This window comes from Somniosus microcephalus, chromosome 3 (assembly GCF_052327205.1).
Source record: "Somniosus microcephalus isolate GS21.2 chromosome 3, FLI_Smic_1.0, whole genome shotgun sequence".
Taxonomy (NCBI): domain Eukaryota; kingdom Metazoa; phylum Chordata; class Chondrichthyes; order Squaliformes; family Somniosidae; genus Somniosus; species Somniosus microcephalus.
The window spans coordinates 238,862,328-238,881,142 of record NC_140989.1 but is presented as its reverse complement, the minus strand read 5'-3'; positions in this window follow the sequence as shown (position 1 = coordinate 238,881,142).

Sequence of the window (18,815 nt, the reverse complement as noted above, 5' to 3'; positions counted from 1 at the left end):
GAGCCACAAGGTCCAAGGGCCGTCCGTCGGCGGCTTATTGAATGACACTTCTAGGCCCCCTGTCAGGGAATGGCTTGTGGCAATGAAGGCACATGAATGCAGCCGCTCCGCAAGCCCTCAGCCGGTTAACGCAACAACCACTTGAAACATCACACATGGACAAGCTGAATAAAGAAAAAGCTTTATTGAACAAACTCAGGGCCCTTCCCACATGAAACCCAAAAACAGACAACACCCCCAAAAAACAGTCAAAAACATATCTCACTCCCACAACCTGGGGAGGAATAACAAAACTTGTCCATCCAAATGGCCTTCATCCTCGGCCTTACCAAAAGAACCCCCCCCATAGACAACACAACCACCCCCATATAAAAAAACATTTGCCAGCACACTCTACTTTGTGTGCCGAGAGGGCGAGTCCTTGTCCAGGCTTTTCCGGCCCCTGGCCGACCTGCTGCTCCGCCTCAACCTGGGCCCTGTGGGTGCTGCAAGGCTGGGGGAAGGCTCCTGAGGGGCACATTGCATGACGGCAGATGCCCTTGGGGGTCGGCCTAGACGAGCTCTGGCCCTTGAGGGGCCGGCTGCTGACTGCTGCAGCTGTGGCTGGGCAGCATCAGTCCCTCCAGCAGCTCGTCGCAGCTTCGCTGGGGGAGTGGCAGTGGCGGCTGCAGCAATGGGGGCAAGCTGGCTGATGCCAGGTGCTCACTGCTCGCCTGAGACACTGGCACTCGGCCGGGCTGGCACTGCAGCAAGCGCAGCAATCTGGTGAAGGCCAGACCGCTGTGCTGCTGCAGCGCGGCGGGTGCCCTGGCGATGCCTGCCTGACACAGCGAGTGTGGCAGCAGTGAGTGCCCGTACTGCCCTGGTCTGTGCCCGCATCAGACCAGCCAGTGACTGCACGGCACCACTGATCAACTGTCCACTCGCTGCCTGTGCTGCCCTGAATTCGTCCCGACTCGCGCCCTGTGCTGCCCTGAATTCGGCCCGACTCGCGTCCTGTGCTGCCCTCAATTCGGCCCGACTCGCGTCATGTGATGCCCCGAATTCGGCCCGACTCGCGTCCTGTGATGCCCCGAATTGTTCGAGACCCCTGGCCTGTGCTGCCGCGAGTTGTTTGAAACCCCTGGCCTGTGAGGCCCTGAAATCGGACACACTATGAGCCAGGGACTCAATGGCCTCAGGCAACCGTGCCACAACCCACATGAACTTGGTGTGCCGACGATCCGAGTCCGCGGACATTTGATCAAGGAGGCGCACCTCCTGGGCGAGGACCGTCTCCGGACTGGAGGCCGGACTCTCCCTCTGGGGAAAAGGCAGCCGAGCTGCCCGACCCTTCCCGCGTGGCTGCCCGACCCTTCCCGCGTGGCTGCACGCCACTGGGCCCAGCAACTACACTCCCCTGCAACACTTACCCCTCTGGGGAGAAGGCAGCCGAGCTGCCCGACCCTTCCCGCGTGGCTGGACGCCACTGGGCACAGGAGCTACACTCCCCCGCAACACTTCCCCCTGGCTATCCTCCAGGGAAGACGTGTCCCCTCCATTGCCATCCCCTGGCGCGGATGAGGGTTCCCCCGATGGGCCGCCTTCCTCTTGCTCCTCCTCGTCCTCCTCTTCCGAGGGACTGACACTCGCAGCTTCAGGGACCTCCTCCTCACCAGCTGAAAGCAGGAAGGCACAAGAGTAGCTTTAGAGTGAGGACAGGGCGTCAGCGAGGGAGGCATGAGTGGTGGCATTCTGCGCATTGGTCGGACAGTGGCAAAGTATGTAGATCTGAAGCGCAAGGGGTACGAGAGAGGTCCAAAAGGTCATGTCCTTACCATTGGGGCCCAGCACAGGGTCGGCATCTCCAATTGCAACGGGGCCAATCACCCGGGCACCCATGAGTCGACCCACGCGCTCCTCCAGGTCACTGAGCTGCTGGAACTGGGGACGGCCTCCCCCGGTGACAGTCCGGCTCTTCAGATTCTGGGCCAGCTTGGCCTGCAAGAGAAAGAACGGCCTCTAAGTACAGTGTGGTGCCCTGTTGTTGTGTGCACTGCCTCCCATGGTCGAATAGCTTGGCCAGTGTGGTGCCCTGTTGTTGTGTGCACTGCCTCCCATGGTCGAATAGCTTGGCCAGTGTGTAAAGTGCAGAAAGTGCAATTGATGTTCATGCCAGTGCCATAGCTGCTGGATGAGGGCTGGCCATTAGGCCTTTGAGGTCCCTTTGCCCATAATGTGAGGTGCACATGCAAGGATGAGGAGGACACTGGAAAGGGTACTCACCCTGACAATCCGAGTGAGGTCGTTAAACTTTTTCCGGCATTGGACAGCAGTCCGGGGGACATCGCAGGTGGCTGTGACCCTCTGGGCGATATCCCTCCAGGCTCTCCTGTACACCCTGTTGGGAGGCTTCTTGCCACTGTCCGGGAACAAGATATGGCTTCTCTTCTCCAAAGCCCTAACCAGCACCTTTAAATCATGGCCAGAGAAGCGCTGCGCTCGCTCACGGGCCCTCTGCATCCTTCCTGGCGCTATTTCTCTCCAGCAGCAGTGTTTAGGCCTAGCTGGAGGGCTGCAGTATCCAGGGCGTGGCAGCAGACCAAGTCGACCCTTCCCCCTTTAAGAGCTGGCCGGCGCCAGGGTGTCTGCTGTCAATCAAAACATGACCGCACCTGCGCTGCGCCCGGCCTCGGCGGTATCAGTCTGCACCGCCGGCTTAGCGCCTAAGGATAGCCGTGCATCGCCAGTTTTAGCGCTCGAGCAAACTCCTTGGCCAAAGCTACTGAATTTCGGCGAACTGCCCTCCACTTTCCGGCGGGCGCAAACTTTAGCGGCCGCCCGACTTTACCGCCCCAAAAGTGGCTATACTGAATTTCTAGGCCTAAATGTCCTACTCCTGCTCCTATGTTCATAAATTAGGGCAAAAAATATGTCCCAGAATTGGAGGGTAGTTTCTTTTTAGTTTTTCTTTGTAAGCAGTTTTGCCACAGTAAAAGAAATCCAATGGACTGTCTTAGTGTAATGAATTGATGGGGCTGTTTTCAATGAGCTATAATCGTGCCTTGGTTAAATCTCGTGGCAATGACATTCTGCCACTGTGCAAATCTTTCTCCTGTAATTACATAAAGGTATATTGTTACAGTCTCGAGATCTAAGTGAATATCATGTTGTATTTCTCTTTTCTGTTAGCATCAAGTGCTATGAATTAGCTGCTATCATCTTGCTTTGTAGTAATACATCCTGCTTTTATGTTTGTTGCGGTGATTGTGTGTTCTGTTTTATGATTTAGTAAAAAGTTGAAGTCAAGCCCCTCTGCGTCTGAATGTATTTATTATTTAGAACAGGGTGTCAGAGTAAAGATGAAACACTGAAAATGGATTGTACAGTTTTACTAAACAAAACAAAGTATGCAAAAGAGGGAAAAAAAGTCTCTGAACTGGAAAGAAATGTTAGAATGAAAGGAGGGTAACGCAAAGACCTGAGCAAAGACTATAGAGTGAAAATGGACATTGCCGCCAGGCCAATGCAAGTGACAGAGTTCAGCCACTCAAGCCCAGCCCAAGTGTTAGGGCTGGGCTGTGTTGAAGCGCTGGACATTGTTGAGTTCTGGACTTGACCATAAGGAGAACTTCAGACTGTGTCAAACGACACATTACACTTCTTCAATAATTTTACCGGTGCTGTAAGTAAACACAGCCAAAACAGAAAATGCTGGAAACACTCAACAGGTCAGGCAGCATCTGTGGAGAGAGAAACAGAATTAATGTTTCATGTCGATGATCGGAACTGGAAGAAGTTACAGATTTAACAGTTGTTAAGCAAGCCCAGAGCCAGGGAAAATGTGTGTGTGTGGGGGGGGCGGGGGGGGGTGGCGGGTGGGGGTGGGCGGGCGGCAGCAGTGAGGGAAGAAAAGAACAAAGGGACAAAAGGGAAGGTCTGTGATAGGTTGGTGGACAGAAGTGGTTCAATGACAAAAGGGATGATGGTACAAGGCAAAAGTAAATGGCAATGGTTCCATTACCATCGCTGAATCGCCCCACCATCAATATCCCGGGGTCACCATTGACCAGAAACTTAACTGTACCAGCCACATAAATACAATGGCAAAAATAGCAGGTCAGAGGCTGGGTATTCTGTGGTGAGTGTCTCACCTCCTGACTCCCCAAAGCCTTTCCACCATCTACAAGGCACAAGTCAGGAGTGTGATGGAATACTCTCCACTTGCCTGGATGAGTGCAGCTCCAACAACACTCAAGAAGCTCAACACCATCCAAGGCAAAGCAGCCCGCTTGATTGGCACCCCATCCACTACCTTAAACATTCACTCACTCCACCACCAGTGTACCGTGGCTGCAGTATGTACCATCTACAAGATGCACTGCAGCAACTCACCAAGGCTTCTTCGGCAGCACCTCCCAAATACAGTGGCATCTAGAAGGACAAGGGCAGCAGACGCATGGGAACAGCAACACCTCCAAGTTCCCCTCCAAGTCACACACCATCCTGACTTGGAAGTATATCGCCGATCTTTCATCGTCGCTGGTTCAAAATCCTGGAACTCCCTCCCTAACAGCACTGTGGGAGTACCTTCACCATATGGACTGCAGCGGTTTAAGAATGCGGCTCACCACCACCTTCTCAAGGACAATTAGGGATGGGCAATAAATGCTGGCCTTGCCAGCGATGCCTACATCCCATAAACAAATAATTTTTTTTAAATGAGGCCCCCTCTGCCCTCTCAGGTGGATGCAAAAGATCCCATGGCATTATTCAAAGCAGAGCAGGGGAGTTCTACCCAGTGTCCTGGCCAATGCTTTTGCCCGGGGGACTTTAATCTTCATATAGACTGAGCAAACCAAATTGGCAAAAGTAGTTTGGAGGATAGGTTCATGGAATGCATTCGAGACAGAATATGGTGAGGAACAAACTGGGGAACAGTCTATTTCAGATCTAGTATTGTGCAATGAGCCAAAATTAATCAGTAATCTTACAATAAAGTACCCTCTGGAAAAGAACTACCATAATATGATAGAATTTCATACTGAGTTTCAGAGTGAATTGAGTGAATTCTGAAGCTAGGGTCTTAAATTTAATCAAAGCCAATTGCATAGGCACATTGGCTAAGGTAGATTGGGAAATTAGCTTAAAAGATATGGTGATAGATAAGCAATGGTGAACATTTAAAGAAATAATTCATAATTCTCAATGAACAAACATTCCCTTGAAGAATAAACACTCTGCAGGAAAAGTGGTCCAACATGGCTAACTAGAGAAGTTAACGATAGTACTAGATTAAAAGAAGACGCTTACAATGTTACCAAAAAAGAATAATAAGCCTGAGGATTGGATGGGTTTTAGAAATCAGCAAAGGATGACCAAGGACTTGATAAAGTGGGAGAAAATAGAATATAAGAGTAAACTAGCAAGAAATATAAAAACAGATTGTAAGAGCTTCTACAAGTACATAAAAAGGAAGAGATTAGCAAAAGTAAACATGGGTCCCTTATAGGCAGAAACAGGAGAAATTATAATGAGGAATAAGGAAATAGCAGAGACTATAAACAAATATTTTGTATCTGTCTTCACAGTAGAAGACGCAAATAATATAACGGAAATAGTGGGGAACCATGGGTCTAATGAGAGTGAGGAACTTAAAGTAATTAGTATTAGTAAAGAAAAAGTACTGGAGAAATTAAAGAGACTAAAAGCAGACAAATCCTCTGGACCAGCTGGCCTACATCTGAGGGCTTTTAATGGGGTAGTTGCAGAGATAGTGGATACATTGGTTTTGATCTTCCAGAATGCCCTAGATTCTAGAACAATTGCTGTGGATTGGAAGGTAGAAAAGGTAACACCGCTTTCAAGAAAGGAGGGAGAGACAAAACAGGGAACTATAGACCAGTTAGCTTGACATCAGTAGTAGGGAAAATACAAGAATCTATTATTAGGGATGTGGTAACAGCGCACTTAGAAAATCATAATATGATTAGGCAGAGTCAACATGGTTTTATGAAAGGGAAATTGTGTTTTACAAATCTATTACATTTATTTGAGGGTGTAACTAGCAGGGGCGATAAGGGGAACTAGTGGATGTAGTATATTTGGATTTTCAAAAGGCATTCGATAAGGTGCCACACAAGAGGACATTACACAAGATTAGGACTCGTGATTGGGGGTAATATATTAGCATGGATTGTGGATTGATTAATGGACAGAAAACAGGCAGTAGGAATAAACGGGTCATTTTCGGATTGGTAGGTTGCAACAAGTGGTTTGTTGCAAGGATCAGTGCTTGGACGCCAGCTATTTACAATCTAAATCAATTACTTAGATGAAGGGACCGAGTGCATTTTATCCAAGTTTACTGAAGATATAAAGCTAGGTGGGAAAGTAAGCTGTGAGGAGGATGCAAAGAGTCTGCAAATGGATATATGTGGTGATAGTTACTCTCCACCCCGGTAGGGGGCGACGGAGGGTAAACAGAGAAAGAAAATAAATAAAGAAGCCTCGTGTTGATGGCTGAAGGAATACATCCCATGTCCGTGTGTCCTTGTCTTCAGTACATTACATGGTGACAGAAGTGGCAAGTACCCAAAATACCCTTGTTAAAGACTGTCCGCGTCAATGGAACTAACTTTCCCAGTGAAACCTGTCAGCTCCCGGTGAGTGAAAGTTTACGATACGGGTGTAGCATAGTAGCTAGTTATGCCAGGATGGAGATAAACAAGAGAGACTGAGAAAAAAAAGTGTACTTACCCCACGTTGCTTACTATCATGGCCACTCAAAGTCTTGCATTCTTTCAGGTTTCTCCCCCCTCCGAATTTGATTTTACACGGCCGGAAGAGTGGCCGTTGTGGCTCAGCAGATTTGGACACTTCAGACAGGCTTCAGGCCTTGATAAACAGTCACAGGAAAACAGGTCAACACGCTATTATATTCCATGGGAGCGGAGGCTGAAGCGATCGTCCAGTGCAGGAATATTACTGCTGATCAACTGAAAAGCTATGAGACAGTTAAAACGGAGTTGTCTAATCATTTCATCCCGTGGAGGAATTTGATATTCGAACTCACAAGATTCCATAGGCGCGTGCAGGAGAGAGGGGAATTGGGTGATAGCTTCATCAAAATGCTATATGAGCTCATAGAACACTGTGAATATGGAGCTATGCGGGACGAACTAATTCGTGACAGATTGGTTGTTGGACTAAGGGATCTTAAACTCTCTGAAAAATTACAGATGGATCCAGACCTCACAGTTGACAAAGCAAAAACACAGGATTTCCAAAGTGAAGCAATAAAGAAACAGCAATCAATGCTTCGGAAAGATAGTAATGAGGAGGAGGAGTCCATTGAAACCATAAGTGCCCCCCGACAATCAGCCCCCCAAAAACATTTTTCTACCAAATCAAGACAAACTGACTCACATGAATATGTACAGAGGTCTCGCACTGGAACTCAAACTGGAACACATTTCCAACCACAAAAGCAGAGTTGCAGATGGTGTGGCCGGAGTACACACAATAGACAAATCTGTCCAGCCAAAGATGTTAGCTGCAGGAATTGCCAGAAAAAGGGGCATTTTGCTGCAGTTTGCCGATCCACACCTGCGGTTGCTGAAATATCAGAGGACGGCGACAATGAGATAGCGTTCCTGGGGTCAATTGGAGATGGGCAGGACCAGCCGTGGACCATCACCCTAAGCCTGTGTGGTCACATGGCTGAATTCAAACTCGATACAGGGGCTGATGTCACTGTCATCCCGGAGTGCCTCTACAACGACCTAGGTCAAGAGGCTCTTCAGAGCACCACTAAGATTCTTCAGGGGCCTGGTCAAGTCCCGTTGAATGTCAGAGGAAAATTTTCAGCTATCCTGACCCGTGGTCCACGGTCTACAAAACAGGACGTATATGTGGTACGCGGTCTACGAACAGCGCTCCTCAGTCGCCCCGCCATCATTTCCCTGCATCTGGTGTCCAGGTTGGACCCACAAGTAGCAGAGACAGTATCTACGGACCTCGAACAGGAGGTCAGACAGCGGTTCCCCAGACTGTTTCAAGGCATTGAGCGACTGCAAGAGGAGTATCACATTCGCCTCAAGCCGGATGCTAAACCTTTTGCTCTCTCTACACCCCGACATGTCTCGCTCCCCCTTATGTCCAAAGTTAAGGAGGAACTCACCCACATGGAGCAACTGGGGATAATTGCAAGAGTTGAGGAACCCACAGCCTGGTGCTCCGGAATGGTTGTAGTCCCAAAACCCAACGAAAAAATCAGAATCTGCGTAGACCTAACAAAACTCAATGAAAGTGTCTGTAGAGAGCTGCATCTCTTACCCTGCGTAGAGCACACTCTGGGGCAGCTGAAAGATGCAAAGGTTTTTAAAAAGCTTGACGCTCAATCTGGTTTCTGGCAAATACCCTTGTCAGAGGAGTCAAAACGTCTCACCATGTTCATCACGCCATTCGGACATTACTGTTTCCACAGACTGCCCTTTAGAATATCCTCCGCCCCTGAGCATTTCCAGCGCTGCATGTCCCGCCTCCTTGAGGGACTTGATGGTGTCTTATGCCAAATGGATGATGTGTTGGTGTTTGGCGCAACCCAAGAACAGCACGATCAGCGACTTTTTGCAATTCTCCGTAAACTACAGCAAGCTGGACTTACTCTTAACTCCAAATGTGAATTCGCCAAAACGCAGGTGAAATTTCTCGGCCAGGTCATCGATGGGACCGGTGTCAGAGCAGATCCTGACAAAGTCAAGGCCCTCGCACACATGGCTGCGCCAAGGAATGTATCTGAAATACGCCGCTTCATGGGCCTGGTCAATCACTTGGGCAAATACATACCCCATCTAGCCGATAAAACCAAGCCACTCCGGGATCTCCTCAACGGGCAGACCTCATGGTATTGGGGACCCCAGCAGTCCCAAGCTTTCACTGAGATAAAGATGGAGCTAACCACCCCGCCCGGCCTTGCACTGTATGACCCCAATGCACTCACTAAAGTGTCAGCTGATGCCTCATCGTTTGGCTTGGGTGCAGTCCTTTTACAAAAGAGACCTGACACTGACTGGTGCCCTCTAGCCTATACTTCACGAGCCCTTTCAAAAACAGAGCAGCGCTATGCGCAGATTGAAAAAGAGGCCCTGGCCATTACATGGGCGTGTGAGCGCTATAGAGACTTCCTAATAGGCATGACATTCCAGGTCGAAACAGATCACAAGCCCCTCCTTACACTATTGGGAACTAAAAACCTGGACGAGTTGTCCCCCCGCATTCAGCGCTTTCGGATGTGACTCATGCACTTTCACTTCACTATATCACATGTGCCAGGGAAGAGCTTAGCAACTGCCGACGTCCTCTCCAGGGCTCCCTACCAGCCGCCGGTGGATGATACCCCTGAGGTGCAGTGCATAGAGAATTATGTACACTCAATACTCACTGCACTGCCCATTACCGTGAAACGCCTGGCTGCGCTTCGTCAAGAACAGGAAACGGATGAACTACTTCGTCAGGTCTTCACATACTGCCGTGAGGGCTGGCCAGATCATGCGAAACTTGACAACGCTCTTAGACCTTACGTGGCCGTTTCAGATGACCTCACTATTGTTGTGTATGTAATATGTGTGCTACTTTGAACCTATGGACAGGACTGCACTACTTGTAGGGCGTAGTGATACGCAGTACCACTCCTGGCCATAGGGGTATAAATAGTACTGTGGGTACTGATCTCCCCTCAGTTCCCGCCTGTGGGCATGAAGTAAAGACCTACGTGCAGTCCCTACCTCCAACCAGTAAAGACCTGTTTGAGTTATACGTTTATGTCTTTGTGTTAATTGTTCAATACAATACACATACTTAACACTGGCGACGAGTCGGTTCGAACCCTGCGGCAGTTATTCCACGGCGGCTTCGTCCAAAGACAGGACGTTGAAGAGAGGTTTCAATCCTCAACACCCCACTCAAAACTGAAGGGCAGCAGAAATCCTGACAGCTTCCAGCGACTGGAAGCGACAGGCATTAGGACCCTGAAGCCTCCATAACCTCGTGGGTAAGCCAGAGCCCGGGAGGGAGCGAGCAAGAGCCGCGCGAGCGGGTGAGCCAGAGGCCGGGAGCCGCTTCAAGTGCGAGGCGCAGCGCGGGCCAGCGATCGGGACCAAAGATAAGGGCCGCACTCGGACTAAAAGGCGCGGCGGCTGCAGAAGCTCAAGGTGCGAGAGCCGTGGTGCACAGCAAGGGCTATCGATCGCACAGAAGATAAGGGCGGCACTCGGGGGCTGAAGGGAGACGGCGTCGGGGGACGGGTGAAGACCACCAAGCGCGGGAAAACCGCCATTTTGTGGGCGGAGGACGACGGCAAGAGCGGGAAGCCTCCATCTTTGATAACAAGTAAAGAAAATAAAATCTGAGAAATTGCAAATCTACAATGCCTAAACACGGGAATATTAGCACCTTTGATAGTGACCTCGAAGATTGGGCCATATATGTTGAAAGAGTAAAAAATTATTGTAAGGCCAATAAAATTCGTGACCAAGATAAAGCTCTAACATTATTAAATTTAATGGGTGCGAAGACATACGGGCAATTGAAACACCTGTTATCACCAGATGAACCGGCGGATAAGACGTTCGATGAGATTGTTACTGTCCTGAAAGATCATCTAAACCCCACGCCGCTGATGCTAGCGGAACGATTTAAATTTTACGACAGAAGGCAGCTACAGCATGAAAGCAATGCTGAATATTTGCTGGAATTGCGTAAATTAGCGAAATATTGCCAGTTTGGAACGGGACTGACAGATGCACTACGAGACAAATTTGTGTGTGGTTTATTTAAACAGGATACACAAAAGCGACTGCTCGAGGAGAATGAGCTGACGCTTGAGAAGGCGGTCACTATGGCAGCAGCACACGAAGCCGCAGCGAGAGGCACGGCAGTAATGCAGCTACGGTCACCGGAGCTCAGTGCACACAAATTGGGTGTGAGTTCTGACAAATGTTATCGTTGTGGAAAGACAACGCATGATCAGAACCAGTGTTGGTTTAAAAACCAAGAATGTAGAACTTGTGGTAGGCTTGGACATATAGCTAGAGTATGCAGGTCAGGGAAGAAGACCAGCAACAAGAAGTCACCGCAAGGAAAATACGCAAAGGTACACAAGGTGACCGAACAGGAGTCCGATTCAGACGCTAGCAGTAATGAACTGGCTAGCTGAAGAGTACTCAACGCTGGTAAGGGTGCAGACCTCCAGACAATTTGGGTCACTCTTCAGATAGAAGGAGTCCAAGTAAAACTGGAATTGGACACTGGATCGGCATTGACAGTCATAAATAAGAAAGATTACGGAAAGTTATTCCAACATATTCCCCTACAGGATACGGGGATTATATTGAAAACATACACGGGGCAAAGAGTGTACCCCATCGGGAAAATAGAGGTTGCAGTGGTCCACAAGGGCGAAGACAGTCAAATAATGGACTTATATGTGATATCTGAAGGAGGTCCTCCACTACTAGGATGGGAGTGGATTAGGAAAATGAATATGGACTGGCATTTCCTACAAACAATAACGAGTGAGAACTCGGTGAAGATAGTCGGCCCAGACTCTGGAACGGATGATGGTAAGCCCAACTCAGGTGCAAAAGACAAAGTTTCAGCACAGAATTCCACTGAGCAACAACAACATAGTTTAACTGTGGATTCTGAGTCTGGCAAGTCTACTGATGTGCCCATTTCTGAGGGACACCGGGCTCGAACTCAACTCCATTTCAAACTACAACAGCAATTAGAACCAATGCTTCGCCGTTTTGAGCAAGAGTTGAATGCAACGAAAGAGTTCTTGGATATAGAGTTGGAGAATCTGGAAAGACAACAGAAGCAGCTGATGGAGAAAATGGAGCAGGAGCACACAAAACGTCTGATGTCAGAGGAGTTAACGGTCAGCCAACTCCTGCATATGCTGAAGGACAGGACTCTGAAATGGGAAAAACTTGAACACGAACTTCAATATTCAAACGAAAGGGGTTCGGAGCTCTCAAAGGTTATTGGAAGAGCTGAGGTGGCAACACAGATTGAGATGACTGCAACAGAGCAGCCCTTGGATGCCAAAAGTACGCTGACTCACGTCAACGTAGAACAACAGACCGCTGAAACAGCTGCTCCGGTAGAGGGATTGAATAGTCCGATCAATCAATCTCCAAAAGAAGTTGAAGTAGTAAAATCTCAAATGAGGTCATTAGTAAACGACTTGCTGAAAGCCCAGAAAAAGCTGGATGAAGAGGTACGCATGAAGAAGTCTCTTCAGGAAAGATGTCTGGACTTGGAACAAAAGCTGGCTAACGCCCAGCTGGGTATGGAGGAAATAGAAGACCCTCTCGCTGGCCTAGATCAGGACGACACCGAATATTACTATGTCCTGTCCTGCCCAACTTGTAACTTCGACTCCCACCATACAGAAATCATGGAGGAGCACCGAAAGTCTACGGAACATCGGGAGAAGGTGGCTCTACTACGGAAAAAGGAGGAAGAGAAGGAGGAACTGCGCATGCAGCTGGCAGCTGACAGTGGAGCCCAGAGAGTCTCCAAGAAGCAGAAAAGGAAAAGTCGAAACAGAAGATGACCCATCTGAACCATTATTACCTCTACCAGATCACACACGTGGTCCCTCCGAAAGGAGCCAATTCAGTTCGGAAGTTCAAACTGTTAAATCCATGGAAGGACTATTGAATGAGTCACTCCAGCAACGTGAACCGACTACACCACAGAGATTGAATCTGTGAACTGTTTTCCGCAGAGACTGAATCTGTGATCTGTTTTGACATGAAGTTATCTATGTATCCATGTTATTCTGTTATGTAAACCTGAAGTTATATATGTATATATGTTATTACGTTATGTTAAATGGGGAGATGACTGTAAAGCTAAGAAGGGAGGAATGTTGTGTATGTAATATGTGTGCTACTTTGAACCTATGGACAGGACTGCACTACTTGTAGGGCGTAGTGATACGCAGTACCACTCCTGGCCATAGGGGTATAAATAGTACTGTGGGTACTGATCTCCCCTCAGTTCCCGCCTGTGGGCATGAAGTAAAGACCTACGTGCAGTCCCTACCTCCAACCAGTAAAGACCTGTTTGAGTTATACGTTTAAGTCTTTGTGTTAATTGTTCAATACAATACACATACTTAACAACTATTGCACAAGGATTGCTGCTACAAGGGTGCCGGTTGGTCATTCCAGCATCAATGCAGAAAGACATTCTGGACAAACTGCATGATGGCCATCAAGGGATCACAAAATGCAGAGCACGAGCCAGGTGTTCTGTCTGGTGGCCTGGATTAAGCGGTCAACTACAACGTAAAGTACAACAATGCCCAGGCTGGCCTGACCTCCAGAATTTTACAGACAAGGACAAACAATCTAAACTAAGACAACAGGCCAACTTTAACAGTCGCCACAGAGCTAAGCCCTTGTGTCCACTCCTTCCAGGTGACTATGTGTGGATACGTGACTCCCGCAAAGGAGGCATTGTGCAAGGACAGGCCAACACCCCAAGATCGTATCTGGTTGATATCCAGGGCCAGATTGTTCGCAGGAACCGCAGACACCTCACACTTACCCAGCAGCCCCCAGGCGCTGCTGATGAGCCTTCCATTCCCGATGACTACAATGGGGATGCGGGTCCTGGAACTCCTCCACCCACAGGGGTACCCCACCTCCATCGGGTTCCAGACGATACCCTGAAAGGGTCCGCAATCCTCCTTCATACCTCCAGGGCTTTGCAACATGAATAGCTTAAGAACCAAGGCACCTCATTGGGTCAGAATAATACCCGAGGTACTTGGTGGAGGGTTCAGGCAGTCACCTTGTCTGCTTACTCTGCTTGCATTATTCGTGTTTCTCTAAAAACAGAAAAAAAAAGAAGAGATACATTGTGCATGTTATGTTTAGAGTTTGTTATTTCTTAAGCACAGTAAAAAAGTAATGATTTGAAAGAAGGTCATTTGAAATGTTAATAGTAAAGGAATAGTATTCAAAGTCTGTTTAGAAAGGGAGATGTGGTGATAGTTACCCTCCACCCCGGTAGGGGGCGATGGAGGGTAAACAGAGAAAGGAAATAAATAAAGAAGCCTCGTGTTGATGGCTGAAGGAATACATCCCGTGTCCATGTGCCCGTGTCTTGAGTACATTACAATATAGACTGGTTAAGTGAGTGGAAAAGGTGGTGGCAGATGGAGTATAATGTAGGGAAGTGTAAAATCATCCACTTTGTTAGAAATAATAGAAAAGCAAAATATTTTTTAAAACGTGAGAGACTAGAAAATGTTGGTATTCAAAAGGATTTGGGGGTCCTTGTACATGAAACATTTAAGGCTAGAAATTCATCTACTTACCGACACTCTGTAGCACCATGAAATGGCAATAAAATGTTGGCCGCCGCTCTTTCGCCAGCTGGTGGCGGGTCCCGTGGCGGCTGCCATATTGTCCTCCCCCTTTGCACTGCTGGTAATGAGGAAGGCACAAGGGTGGAGTTTTGGTAACAGGAGGGTGGGAATGCAAGAAGTACATGCCAGAAGGAGGATAACGCACGAGGATACCCGCATCTTGTATCCTTTCAGCCCCGCCACTGGTCAAGGGCTCAGCCATGCCCCTGCCAAGGATGCCCTGCACCATCTCCTTCAAGGGGGTGAGGTGAGGCTAGGAATGGGAGATGTGCCTCATGATTTGGGCAGATTGTTGGTAGGTGAGTGATTGGGGGTTGTACATTGAGCAGTGTGTGAGGCTAGTGGTGCAGTTGGTAGGAGACGGCCTTTTTTAAATTCGTTCATGGAATGTGGGCGTTGCTGGCAAGGCCAGCATTTATTGCCCATCACTAGTTGTCCTTGAGAAGGTGGTGGTGAGCTGCCTTCTTGAACTGCTGCAGCCCGTGTGGCAAAGGTACTCCCACAGTGCTGTTAGATAGGGAATTCCAGGATTTTGACCCAGCAACGATGAAGGAATGGTGATATACTTCCTTTTGAAGGTGTATTCACTGACCTGTCATGAAGCTTCTTTGAGCACTGGAGCCAGGTGGTGGTGGCAACATCGCTGCCAGTGACGGCCTTAGTGATGTACTTTCAAATCGTTATTTCTGGATTGCATCCTGGCCCCTGTGGGTAGAGGGCTGCTCTTGCAGTGTTGACCCCCTGCATAAAGCTTGAGTGCTGTGTGTGAGACCCTCAGGGCCCCTTCCCTGGCTTGCTGAGTAATTTGTGTTCATGATGAGGATGTTTTCCCAGTTGTTGAGGTTAGGAAGGTAATTCATCTTTAATATTTGGAACTTCTTTTAAATGTTGAATATGTCTTAAAAGGCAGAAAGGGCTTAAAAATGTATTGATTCACTGCATTTAATTTTGTATTGCTTCAGTGTGCATGGCCTCTTTAATTCTCAGACCTCCTCATTGCCCACAATTCCTTGCGCGCTCCACAGCTTTGCTCACAGAGGCTGTGGAAGCTGCAACGCCGCACCTGGACAGAAATTTCGTCCTGGATCCCTCCAGCAACAGAACCATAATGGCATTGCACGAAGGAGCCTCAGGTCATGGCAGCGCTGCACGGGACATTGTGCAGCACTGCACCACTACTGACCTGCCAGCGTCCTTTAGCGTTCCAGGAAGGATGTGAAGCGCTAAATCAAACGCTCCACTTCCTTCCTGGAGCACAAACTGATTTTTGAAAAAACTGGGAATCATTACCTCCTGGCGCTAAGTTTCCCAGCTTTCAAAAGCTATCACCCCAAATGGGGCGCTATACAATTTCTAGCCCATAAAATTCTTCAGGGGGTTGATAGCTTAGATGATGGGAGGATGTTCCCCCTGGCTGGGGAGTCTCGAACTAGGGGGAAGTCTCAGAATAAGCGATCGACCATTCTCTACCCCAAAGGGTTGTGGATGCTCAGTCACTGAGTATATTTAAAGGGGAGGGGCCTTGCGCAGCACGAACCAGGGCCCAGCTGGGCCACCGGGGAGCAGGGTGCCGGCAAAGAAGCCCGGGACCCCGCGGGAGGAGGGCAAAGGGGGCAGGTGCTGGCAGGCAGCCAGCAAAAAAAAAAGGCCGCCCGGCACTTCCCCTTTAAATATCGTCACCCTGGCCGCATGTATGCCCCCCTGACCCTGTCGGACACAGCGTCCGGCAGTACATCAGGAGGCGCGACTGAAGTTTGAGGCCAGGGCGTGAGCATGGTGCTGCGCACAGTGATGATGTCATCGCCGGAGACGCAGCACCACGGGGCACTACCGGCTACCGCTGCTGCTAACCTCCCACTGAATTTCGCGGGATACGTTAGCGGTGCCACGCCCGGGTGCTAGTTGCTTTGCGCCCCGTTAGCGCCTCCTAAGGCACAGATAGGAGGCGCAAAGCAACTGAATTTTTCCCCTTAAGGGAATCAAGGGATATGGGGTTAGGGCGGGAAAGTGGTGTTGAGGTAAAAGATCAGCCGTGATTTTACTCCTGCTGTTATTTCTTATGTTCTTATATAGAGAGATACACTCGCTTCGATACAGTCATGCACATTCTCACATAGATACACACTCATGAGACTCACTTACATCGACACATACATTGACAGAAAGACATACTTACGCTCACACAGAGACAGAGACACACTCACATAGTCATTTAATTTCTCTCTCTCTCTCTCACACAGTCACACATACACACAAATAACAACAGAAAACACTGGAAAGACTCAGCAGGCCAGGCAACATCCATGGAGAGAGAAATAGAGGTTTCAGATCATAACCTCGGCCCCTATTATATTTTTATATATTTTTTATCCACACCTTTGGTTAGTGCCTTTTCCCTTTTTTTCTCTCCCACATGGCAGCTGTCTCTCATTCTGCCAGCGCATTTCACACTTATCTAGAGCCATCTTTTGTCTCTTTACTTGTCCTATTACTATCTCGCCGCGTCTTGAATACCTCTTAATGTCTCTTCACTTCCCTTTTGTTCTTTCATCCCCTCCCCCATTTCCCAGCCCCCAAACTGGCCTTTTAATCTGTTTAATTTCCTGCTTTTTCTCAGTTCTGATGAAGGTTCATCGACCTGAAACGTTAACTCTATTTCTCTCTCCATGGATGTTGCCTGGCCTGCTGAGTTTTTCCAGTGTTTTCTGTTGTTATTTCAGATTTTCAGCATCCGCACTATTTTGCTAACACATACACACAAACTTGGCTCAGTGTTAACACTCTTACCTCTGTGTTAGAAAGCTATGGGTTCAAGTCTCACTTCAGAGACTTGAGCGTTTAATCTCGGCTGGCACTTCAGTGCAGTAAGAGGGAGTGCTGCACTGTTGGAGTGCCATCATTTGGATGAGTCATTAAACCTTACCCCAGTCTACCCTCTCAGGTGGTTGTTAAAGATCCCATGGCACTTTTCAAAGAAGAGCAGGGGAGTTGGGTGTCCTGCCCAATATTTATCCCTCAACCAACATCACTAAAAGCAGATTATCTGGTCATTATCTCATTGCTGTTGTGGGACGTTGCTGTACACAAATTGGCTGCCATGTTTCTTACATTCCAACAATGACTACACTTCAAAAGTATTTAATTGAATGTAAAGCGCTTTGGGACATCCAGAAGTCATGGGAGGCGCTATATAAATGAAAATCCTTTCTTCCTTTCATACAGACACAGACACACTCTGAGACAGATAGATCCAGATCAAGTTTTCAAGAGAATAAAGTCAGTCACATGAAAGAAACTCTGAAGGAAAATTGCTGATGTATCATAAGAGATTCATTGGACACACACACTGCAACAGTAGCTTTCTTTTACAAAGGAAAACGTGAAATTCATTTATTTTCCACCATTTGAAAGCTGAACTTATATGAAATCAATTTTCTATCTTTGTCAAGCACTGGCACCAAATAGTCTTTGAAAGGAGTGCGCTGAATCCATGTGTGATAAAATTCAAACAACAATTTTATTTCAAATAACAATTCACCCGATCCTCCCTCACACATGAGCCCATAGACTCTCCTCTCTGCAGTCTGAAGGTGGGATTGAAGTTGTGGAAATCTCTTGCACTGAACCTGTCACAGGATTCAGAGTTTCACTTCTCAGCAACTCTGTATTTTCAGCTGCTCCAGGGTTTGATTTGAAATCCAGGGTCTTTTATTTTGTTGTTGAGAATTTCAAGTTGCTGTTCTGGGGAATGAAATGATTTCTGGTTTCTGCATTTGTCAGCATCAGTCCTTCCCAAGTGAGCTACAGCATGGAGTTAGATGGAGGGTAAAACTGCTTCTGCTTTTCTCCAACAATAGCTTTCCATAAGCAATAGCTGAGATATAATTCCATGTGTGCTGGGATACAGTTCCGCATATGCTGGGATACAGTTCCACGTGTGCTGGGATACAGTTCCACTTGTGCTGGGATACAGTTCCGCATGTGTAGGGATACAGTTCAATGTGTGCTGGGATACCGTTCCACCTCTGCTGGGATTCAGTTCCGCATGTGCAGGGGTACAATTCCACCTGTGCTGGGCTACAGTTCCACATGTGCAAGGATACATTTCCACATGTGCAGAGATACAGTTGCACCTGTGCTAGGATACAGTTCCACATGTGCCGCGATACAGTTCCACGTGTGCATGGATACGTTTCCACATGTGCAGGGATACAGTTGCACCTGTGCTGGGTTAGAGTTCCACGTGTGCAGGGATACAATTCCACCTGTGCTGGGATACAGTGCCGCGTGTGCAGGGATACAGTTCCATCTATACTGGGATACAGTTCCGTATGTGCAGGGATACAATTCCACCTGTGCTGGGATACAGTTCCAGGTGTGCAAGGAT